This window comes from Heloderma suspectum, chromosome 3 (assembly GCF_057233095.1).
Source record: "Heloderma suspectum isolate Gila_16-S chromosome 3, 16-S_ref, whole genome shotgun sequence".
NCBI lineage: Eukaryota > Metazoa > Chordata > Lepidosauria > Squamata > Helodermatidae > Heloderma > Heloderma suspectum.
In genome coordinates this window covers 187,259,589-187,266,128 of record NC_139460.1, presented here as the reverse complement: position 1 = coordinate 187,266,128, position 6,540 = coordinate 187,259,589, and the positions used below count along the sequence as shown (strand labels likewise).

At 43.5% G+C, this 6,540-nt stretch overlaps 1 protein-coding gene across 12 annotated transcripts in view; it reads left to right on the top strand.

Moving 5' to 3' along the window:
- NDST2 (N-deacetylase and N-sulfotransferase 2) overlaps window positions 1-6,540 on the top strand; it is a 178,273-nt gene that overhangs the window by 128,923 nt on the left and 42,810 nt on the right. The gene's annotated exons all lie outside the window — the stretch shown is intronic.

Here is a 6,540-nt window from a genome sequence, read left to right as displayed (position 1 = left end):
CCTCCCGCATGGGGTTGCAATCCTCAACATTTTTCCTCCTAGCACCATTGTTTATAATACAAGAACTGGGTTATAGGGTAGCCATGATAAGGAGAGAACAGAAGAGAACAGCAGAGAACAAGATATACAGTTGTATGACCTTTGACAAGATAAGGAATTCCTGTGTCTCGTCAGCTTACAACAATATATTCAAGGGAGAAAGAGCTCAGCAAGAACATGAAGCATGAGACTGCAAGAGGCTACTTAGTCTGACCCCCGATATGGCTGCTACAACTGAACAACAACAATGCCATTTGTAGCCAGTCTTTGATTAAAAGAGGTACTTCCTCTTCCAATATTGTGCTACTTCTAGTTGGCAAATATTGATACATTTGCTGTGCCCATAGCAGATCATGCACTGTGCCCCAACAAATGGGGAAATAGCTTCTTCAAATGGGGAAAAAGAACTGAAGGTCAACAATCAAGATTGATCAATACAAGTTTTATTTTACCACAAAGTATTTTACAGAAGAGAAGAATGCTTAATTGGTATACCAGTCCGCTTGCACTTGCACAGTTGGCACACTATTCCTAATAACAATAATAGTGATAGAAGAAGGCAGAGGTAGGGAATTAGGGATTTGCCAAATAAAGAAACGGTGAGACAGGGCTTGGGGAAACTGTATGTGGAGAACGTGAGTGTAGTTGGCACAGAGTGGGCCACGTGAGTGGCAGAAATTGATAGATCCAGAGAAATATCAGAAGAGAAGGAAACAGAGCCAAAGTGGGTACGTTTGCCTTGTTCCAGGATAAGGGTAACACAAGGCATTTCACTTCCTGGTTGGTCACAGATACTTGGAAACTCACAGAGGGCATAGGCTACCCTCTGGTCTTCCAGCTTTCGTTTATGAATGAGATAAATGCCCTGGCTGCCCAGATACCCTTGATAATCATGTTGTTCAGGAATAGCCAAGTGGATTATATATCCAGATGGCTCTGCTAGACTTCTGGTACCCACAAACATCATGGGGAGACTGAACAGCTGGCTAAGCTGTTATTAGGAACCCCAGAGCCAAAACAATTTAGTTGCAAAAATAGCATTTGGCATGGAGAACCTAAAAAACAAGGCCTCTCCTTAGACTCTGGCTATTTCTGGAAATTAACAAATATGAAGAGAGGAGAAATGGGATAAGTGTGGGTGGGGGGAAACTACCTAAAACCATGAACGTGTAAGTGATTAAGTTGGATTTGAGATCCTGGAAAAATCTCAGGACAATACCCAAGACTTGCTGCTTGTCCACCATATTAATAAACCACTGGACTTGGAGTTAATAACTCGTAGGCACAGCCTTCCACAAGACATGCCTCTCCAGAGGGGGAAGTATTGAGCCCACAGATTGGTGTAAGGCTATACCACATTTGGAAACTCAAAATCTCAATGGGTGTTTTATCAGGGGCTGAAGCTCTATCTAGGTATGCAGTGCAACAGGTATATCTGGCAAAAAAGGCAACTAGATGTTTCAAGCACAGAGATTGAGAGAGAGGAACTCTGACCCCAGGAATGTGGGCTAGGCACCAGAGGAGGAAAGGGAGTGTGCTAAGAAGCATCATGAAGAACACGCTTAAAAGCCAAGCAAACCCTGGGCTTATCTTGGAGCTGTGTGACAGCAAGTCTGTCCATAGACGTCATAACCAAGGGTACAAAAATGGCTCTGGGCTAGACTCAGGATGGGGTTTTAACAAAGGGATCAATAGCTTAACGCTGGCTATTTGAATGAGTTAAAGATATCTGATTGAACATTAGAAAAAAAAGCCAGTCATCTGGGAGACAGAAGTATACAGAACACAAGGACATAACGAGGGCTGCTCAGGTGATGCTTTAACTAGCTTGTCATGTTGCTGCCCTTTTAAGGAGAAAGTTTTAACCCTTGGTATTTTAACCATCACTAAGCTGATAGGCTATCTAGGCAATGGAAAATTTCCTATAAACTGATGCACCTTTGGGACATGAATAAAAGAAGCATTGACTGCATTACACCTCCAACAATTAGACGAATTTGACAAGCTTATACTAAAAAGACGTTGTGGCGTCCAGGAGACCCGAAAGAAGAGCTTTTGCTGAATTAGGCATAACCAAAGATCCATTGAGATGTCCGATGCAGACGCCAAAACGGCAGTCCATTGATAAGACATTCCAATTCCCTGTTCCATTCCTGCTGTAAACCACTTGTGTCATATTTATTCATTGATAATAAATGTTTATAAACATGAATTGTAGGTCAATACATCTGACCAGCTTCAATAAGTATTTCCAATAGCAAAGGAGGCTATCATAGACTTGTTTGCAACTGAGTCAAACAGAGTGTGTGAAAGTTATTGCAGCAGAGCAGGCATAGGTCGAGCCTCACTGGGGGACGCCTTCCATTTCCACTGTTAACTTGGGTGCGGTCTAAGATTCTGGATGACAAAACGGACTGCATAATCATCACCCCATGGTGGCCAAGGCAGGGATGGTTCACTCCATTGCTTCGGTGGTGCCAGCGTCAGTATCTTTGACTCCCAATGAGACTAGATCTCTTGTATCAGCAGGACAGCCACATCCATCACCTTGAACTTCGAACATTGGGGTTGACAGCATGGAGGCTGCAACCTTACATGATATGTTGCAGTTTTCGGAGCTGATCGGAAAGGTCTTAGAGGCGGCTAGGAAGCCAGCGACCAGACATTCCTGTGCCCTTAAATGGGACACATTTTTGGTTTTTGTGACTTCAAGAGGGTTGGACCCAATTACCTGTTCCCTCCCTATGTTTTTACAGTTCCTGTTGTCTTTGTTTGAAAAGGGGCTCAAATTCTTGTCTATTAAGGTTTATCTGGCAGCAGTGTCAGCATCGCATGCACCATTACAGGGTTTTACTGTTTTTTCACACCCTCATACTTGACAATTTCTTTGAGGAGTACGAAATCTTCAGCCTCTGGTTAAAGTTCTGATTCCCACTTGGAGTTTGTCAGTAGTTCTCCAGGCTGTAACAGTTAGGCCTTTTGAGCTCTAGCAACAGTGGACTTCTGACTATTATCTTGGAAAGTAGACTTTTTGGTAGCAATAACTTCAGCCAGGCGGGCAAGTGAGCTAGCAGCTCTTAGGGTGGATGAACCTTATATGGTCTTCCACAAAGATAAAGTTGTTCTTTGCCCAGATGTGCAATTTTTACCGAAGGTGAGTTCAGCTTTCCACAGTAATTAAGTCATTGTCCTGCCTGCTTTCTTTCCATCGGGTTTGGAATCAGATTTGGAATCTAGGTTGCATGCTTTGGATGTGAGAAGGGCATTGGCCTTCTATAAATCTCGAACAGAAGGTTACTGCTATTCATCAAGACTTTTTGTTTGCTATGGAGGAAGAAGAAAGGGCCTCCCACTGTCGGCTCAGAGACTGGCCTCCTGGGTCATTCACACTATTACCCTAACATACCAGTTAGTGAACCTGTTGTTGTTGTTGTTGTTCAGTCGTTCAGTCATGTCTGACTCTTCGTGACCCCACGGACCATAGCATGCCAGGCCTTCCTGTCCTGCGCTCTCTCCCGGAGTGTGCTCAAGTTCATATTCATTGCATCGGTGATGCTATCTAGCCATCTCATCCTCTGTCGTCCCCTTCTCCTTTTGCCTTCGGTCTTTCCCAGCATCAGGGTCTTTTCCAGAGAGTTTTCTCTTCGCATTAGGTGGCCAAAATATTTGAGCTTCAGCTTCAGCACCTGTCCTTCCAATGAGCACTCAGGGTTGATTTCGTTTAGAATGGACTGATTTGACCTCCTTGCAGTCCAGGGGACTCGTAAGAGTCTTCTCCAGCACCACAGTTCGAAAGCATCAATTCTTCGGCGCTCAGCCTTCCTTATAGTCCAGCTCTCACAGCCATACATTACTACTGGGAAAACCATAGCTTTGAGTAGACGGACCTTTGTTGGCAAGGTGATGTCTCTGCTTCTTACTATGCTCTCTAGGTTTGCCATAGCTTTCCTCCCAAGGAGCAAGAGTCTTTTAATTTCATGGCTACAGTCACCGTCTGCGGTGATCTTGGAGCCCAAGAAAGTAAAATCTGTCACTGCTTCCATTTCTTCCCCTTCTATATGCCAGGAAGTGATGGGGCCAGATGCCATGATCTTAGTTTTTTTAATGTTGAGTTTCAAACCAGCTTTTGCACTCTCCTCTTTCACCCTCAACAAGAGGCTCTTGAGATCCTCTTTGCTTTCTGCCATTAGGGTGGTATCGTCTGCATATCGGAGGTTGTTGATCATTCTCCCGGCAATCTTAATTCCGACCTGTGATTCATCCAACCCGGCGTTTCTCATGATGTACTCTGCATATAAGTTAAATAAGCAGGGTGACAATCTGCAGCCTTGTCGTACCCCTTTCCCAATTTTGAACCACTCAGTTGTTCCATGTCTGGTTCTTACTGTTGCTTCTTGACCCTCGTACAGGTTTCTCAGGAGACAGGTAAGGTGGTCTGGTACTCCCATCACTTTAAGAATTTGCCAGAGTTTGTTGTGATCCACACAATCAAAGGCTTTAGCGTAGTCATTGAAGCAGAAATAGACGTTTTTCTGGAATTCTCTTGCTTTCTCCATGATCCAGCGAAAGTTGGCGATTTGATCTCTAGTTCCTCTTCTAAACCCAGCTTGTACTTCCGGTAGTTCTCAGTTCGCATACTGCTGAAGCCTAGCTTGTAGGATTTTGAGCATCACCTTGCTGGCATGTGAAATGAGCGCAATTGTGCGATAGTCTGAACACTCTTTGGCATTGCCCTTCTTTGGAATTGGAATGTAAACTGACCTTTTCCAGTCTTGCGGCCACTGTTGAGTGTTCCAAATTTGTTGGCATATTGAGTGCAGCACTTTAACAGCATCATCTTTTAGGATTTTAAATAGCTCAGCTGGAAGACTGTCATCTCCTCTAGCTTTGTTGTTAGTAATGCTTCCTAAGGCCCACTTGACTTCACTCTCAAGGATGTCCGGCTCAAGTTCAGTGGCCTCACTATCATGGCTATCAGGGACATTCAGATCTTTCCTGTATAGTTCTTCTGTGTATTCTTGCCACCTCTTCTTAATCTCATCTGCTTCTGTTAGGTCCCTGCCTTCTTTGTCCTTTATCAAGCCCATCTTTGCACAAAACCTTCCCTTGAGATCTCCGATTTTCTTGAAGAGATCTCTAGTCTTTCCCATTCTGTTGTTTTCCTCGATTTCTTTGCATTGTTCATTTAAGAAGGCCTTCTTGTCTCTCCTTGCTATTCTCTGGAACTCTGCATTCAGTTGAATATATCTTCCCCTTTCTCCCTTGCTTTTCGCTTCCCTTCTTTCTTCAGCTACTTGTAAAGCCTCATCAGACAGCCACTTGGCTTTCTTGCATTTCTTTTTCTTTGGGATGGATTGAGTTGCTGCGTCCTGAACAATGTTACGGACCTCCGTCCATAGTTCCTCAGGCACTCTGTCTATCAGGTCTAGGTTAGTGAACCTAATTAATTAATTAATTAATTAGAAATTAATCTAGGTTAGTGAACCTAGATTTGGGTAAAGTGACAGCGCACTCCACGAGGGCCATGGCGACATTGATAGGATTGGACAGAGGTGTCCCCATTCCAGAGCTGTGCCGTGCTACCACTTGGGCAACCCCATCAACATTCATGCAGCATTTTTGCTCGGACATGAGGTCCCAAGCAGACTGTTCCTTTGGTCATGCTGTCTTGTTGTCAATATTACATTCGGACTGATCCACCTCTGGTAAGTGAGCTTGCTACTTGCCCTAATGTGTGATGCACAGAGACGACGAAGAAGAAGGACAGGTTGCTTACCTGTAACTATGGTTCTTCGAGTGGTCATCTGTGCATTCACACAACCCACCCACCATCCCCGCTTCGGTGTCACGACTCTTGTGTTTTTTTTCTTGTTACCGAAGTGACCTATTTTTCTCAGTTCCAAGGCCATATTTGGGTCTCATAAAACTGAGGAAATAGGCAGGAACCTAACTGTGGAAGAACCACAGTTACAGGTAATCAACCTGTCCTTTTGAGTCATATCTGGGTCTCCTTCCTTTGACCAAGTGTCTTTGGACTAACTAGTTCAACTATTAATTGTTCTGAACTCCATTTGCTCCCAAAAATATTGCTTCCCTTTTCCATTAATTCTAACATCAAGAGCAGAAACACTAACAATACAATCTTTACTAGCTAATCAGTTAGTTTCTTCTATTTCCATCTTTATCAAAGCTATTTTCTTGTCAACCTAGAGAAAAGAGATACTACAGTGTGGGCAAAGTCTAATCTGACTTACAAGAAATTGAGTTAACCAGGAGATATCTAACTAAGAACAGGGTGAAAAAGGCAGCAACAAACGGTCATCTATATTGAATCAAGCTGAACGTAATTATCCTAATTCACACTTCCACGAGTTTATAGGCAACAATAATTCAGTCAGGAGGCTAAGATTATTAAACAGGCTGTTTGAGCAGCAAGAATTTCACAAGGCACATTTTAAATTAAGGAAGGTAAGTGAAATAATGCACAAGGCTAGGGTTTCA